Source organism: Amblyomma mixtum, chromosome 9 (assembly GCF_055824585.1).
Source record: "Amblyomma mixtum isolate Tamu chromosome 9, ASM5582458v1, whole genome shotgun sequence".
NCBI lineage: Eukaryota > Metazoa > Arthropoda > Arachnida > Ixodida > Ixodidae > Amblyomma > Amblyomma mixtum.
In genome coordinates this window covers 1,784,999-1,788,896 of record NC_143020.1, presented here as the reverse complement: position 1 = coordinate 1,788,896, position 3,898 = coordinate 1,784,999, and the positions used below count along the sequence as shown (strand labels likewise).

Sequence of the window (3,898 nt, the reverse complement as noted above, 5' to 3'; positions counted from 1 at the left end):
GTTAGTTATATTTATTTTGATAAAGATACACGCGATATAAAGCCCCATCTCGATGGACACTTCCAAGGCATACACGCGAAGCGCCTGCGCGCCCAGCACGCACCGCGACGGGCGTCGAAAAGTGGCATGAACCTCCATGCTCCTGGTGCTGGCTCGCTCTCCCTCGGGAGCCGACTGAAAAAAATGTCAAGCCGTGAACAAGAGATGGTTGGGGAGCTGCAAGGATTCCAAGAAAATTTAGGGGAGGAGAGCTTCAAGCCATGAAGAAAAAGAGTCCCCGACAGCCCCCGCGGTCCTCCCATTGTTGTAAACCGGACCCCGCTTCTGACGCGCGCGCGAGCGCCCGTGCGCAGGTGCCGATATCTGACATGCACAGATATGCACAGATATCTGCTAAGGAAGGCATTGGTGGCGCCACCCTTGACTGTCGTCTGTTGCACAGAGCTAGAAGCCGGACTCTGCAGTGTGCTACGCACTTTCGTGCCGGGCGAGCAATTTCCGGTTATACCCGTTGTTGCATCCACTTGTTTTTCCTTTGAAATCATGGTACAGCGCCACACTTGTGCGTTTTGAGGAAGAAGACACTTCTGACGTCGTAAAAAGGACCTGCGCCAAGCATGCATGGGATGATGAGCCATCGGAAGGATCCAGGGTGCAAGTGAGCGGGAAATACCAAGGTTTCTGTGAACCTGCAATCATCAATATTTCAGGTAAGTGTGCACAACCATTTACTGTTTTTCCCGTATTGCTTTGTTGGTTACCTTTGTCAATGCCGTCGGCAGTTTTCGATGATAGGGCTATAAATTAAGCTAAATGCTATCATAATGCATGATTTATTTGTATGTGCAGTCGGAGAGTAATCTCTCATTTTTCAGTAGCTAAATTTTTACCGCCACCGAGTTGCGTTCCTGGCAGCGGTAGTTCAAGTGCATGATATGAATTGTGTAACGCAAAAAACATAGACTAACCTCGCTAAGCACATTGCGGGGCTAGTTAGGGATGTATTTTCTAAGTAACGAGACGTAGACAACAACCTGTCATGGATTCTGTCATATGCACGTATCATTGTCGTAAGTAATAGTGCTAATTCTATTTTAACACGGGATCAGCATTGCTGCGTTCTGCGTATCCAATTAGGCTACAATGGCCCCATTACATTTGCCACAAGGCTTGCGCTCTACAGCTAAGCAGGAGCAGTGGAATGAAGAGCTGGTACGCGTTTTATTTCGGGTGGTTAGTGCGAACGAACGTGTTTCAGAAACAATTGGCGTATACCTTTTTCCGTTCGCGGTTGTGCCAGGAAACTTTAATGGTAAAGCCCCCCCAAAAAAAGCATGAGGCTAAGCTTTTAAAGGGGCATCGCGATGATTTGCTCTGTACCAGTTAATATTATTAAATATATTCATCATGCGTTCCAGAGACCAGAGCAAAAAGAATTATTGAAATCGGAGCATGCAAGCGAAAGTTATTCCACTCTAAAAATTCGAAATGAAAAGCTCAGACGAAAACGCATTTCCCTCTCCCATTTCACTCACCCAGTACCGAGATTGGGCGCTACAAATCAGAACCGCGCCTAGCGCCCACGCAGCGGAAGCGTGCATGCAGTTGTTGCTTTGTCGGGGCTGTAGACAGCCGCGCATTTTGACGGCGTCTTCCCCCCGTGTACGCGACACCGTAGTAAGGGCAGGGGGGACTAACGACAAAGGAAGCTTCCCGAAGTTTCTTTTTTAGTCGGACTCTAAGGCTGTCAGCGGTAGCCCCCCTCCCCCCCAAACTCGACTCCCGTCTCCTGTCCCGCCTTTCTCTTCACATTTTGGGCAAGGTATATTGACTGGCTTTTTTTTCGCTGCCGTCTTGGTATGGTCACGGCCGTTCTCGACGCGCGCGCTTTCTGGTCTGAGCCAACGTTTTTTGAACAGCGCTGGCCGCCATGAAGGTTTGAAGCGGAATGGAAAGTGTCGCCCCTAGCTGCATTCTTGTTAGTTTTCGTTCGCTTTCCCTGCTTCTTTCCAGTTTTTGTGGCATGCGAAAAAGCTTTCAGTACTCAGAGACATAATATTTTGGATTCATTTCACAAGTATGAAGGAACAATATGCAAACTGGACGCCCAATCAATGAGAAAGGCAGCGCTCTATCTAGATGCCACCTCATTTCCGCTGCCGCAAATGGCCGCCGCGTTGCGACACCATCGGCTCGAAACAAGCATTTCTAGCGAAGATTAAAATATCAAATATTATGATTTCGGTGATCTCATTGCGCGTTCAGGACTCACAATGTCCCTTACTCTGCATACAAAGATTAAAGAACCCATGCTTTATGTACGTCGCAGGGCACCTTTAATATCCCACAATGGATTTTACGGTAGGGTGTCTCGGATTCAGTGCATAATTCTTCAACTTATGCTACTGTGGCCATGTGCACAAGTTCTGCGCAGATTTATATCATGATCGCTCTAAATTATCTCCCACGCAGCCTACACAACGGCCCTGCCGACCAAGAAGGGGCGGGAGCTCTCCGGAAAGCTGCTGTTGCTGGCCGTGGGCACTAAACTCAGCGAAATAAGGAGCGAGAAAGAAAAGCATCGACGATAAGAAGCATACAGAACTATAGAACCACAAGAGCATTAAATGTACCCCAATAAAATTTCCTGCGCAATTTCTATGTGATAATTGTGTTACTTGTGTTACCTATGCTATATGATTATCAGGAGCGTTAGAGCAGCATAAAACCGAGTGGTTTTTCAATTTAAAGCAGCACTTAGAGATATGTATTGGATGACATTTTTTAACGTTTACAGATTTTTATTTTACAAAGTGCGAGAGATGTCGGTTTGGTCAGTGAAGGTGGAACGTACAGCAAGACGGGCATTATGTGCGTAATAGAGCTCAATAATCTGAAAAATGATTAATTATATTTAACTAATCAGCTTTCATAATTTTGATTTTGGGGCGTAAGTCTGTATCGCGAAAATGAAGGCCGTCAGTAAAAAAAGATAACCTTAGCTTTTAAATTTTCGTAATCGTTAATGTGGTTCGAAATACTGAAAATACACACTTGCAAGCTCAATGAATTGCCTTGTCCGCTTCGTATATTCTTAAACGCGTCGCTGCGCGTCGTATCGTCGCCGAATTCAAAGAAACTTTTTCTACATCACAAAATACACAAACGGTGTCCGTGTTTGATGCATAAAAAAAGTGACCGACAGTTTTATGCATTTTCAATGCGGGTAAACCAACTCAGCGAGCTTTGAAATGCGCAAAATCTGGCGCTCGATATTTCAAACCCCTATGCCAATTAAAAAAAAGTTAGAAACTGGGCTCACCTTTTACGATGACGGCCTTTAATTTGGCAACATAATATTGCCCCTTAGAATCAAAATGAAAGGTTCATTAGTTAATGTTAGTTAATTAATCGTCTATTAAATCAGGTTTATTGCTTACATAATGTTAACCATCCTGTATAACCCCCTACACAGCACCAACGTATCTCTCAAAGTTTTAAAATAAAAATATGCGTCAAAAATTTAAGCTGTATTACATATATGAAGTAGTAGCGGTAAGGACGTACTGCAGAGTCGCTTACGTCTGCATGTGGCGATAACGGCATATGTATGACAGCATTCTGCAATGGTTGTAGCTAATTTCATTACATATTTTGTTTGGCCGCCCTCCATCACTGTTTGGAGACGCCACGCCCCAGGCTCACTCTTTATTGGCTAATGTGATAGAAGGCCGCGTCGCTGTTGCAGGCAGTCACTGAGAGCGAGCAGTACAGAACTCGAATGAGAAAAGTTTTACTGACTGTGATGCTGGTGTTGTTCTAAAGTAGCAGCCTGCAACATTGGAGAAGGGGAGCCTAGGTGCTTGCAGAGATTGCAGATGAAGCGCGCCGCAAATCG

At 45.3% G+C, this 3,898-nt stretch overlaps 1 long non-coding RNA gene across 1 annotated transcript; it reads left to right on the top strand.

The window, feature by feature from the left end:
* Window positions 1-603: 603 nt before the first annotated feature.
* Window positions 604-2,657, top strand: LOC149328060 (uncharacterized). The gene is made up of 2 exons (XR_016285642.1): window positions 604-710; window positions 2,473-2,657. It is a non-coding gene; the product is annotated as an uncharacterized LOC149328060 (long non-coding RNA).
* The last annotated feature ends 1,241 nt before the right edge of the window (window positions 2,658-3,898 follow it).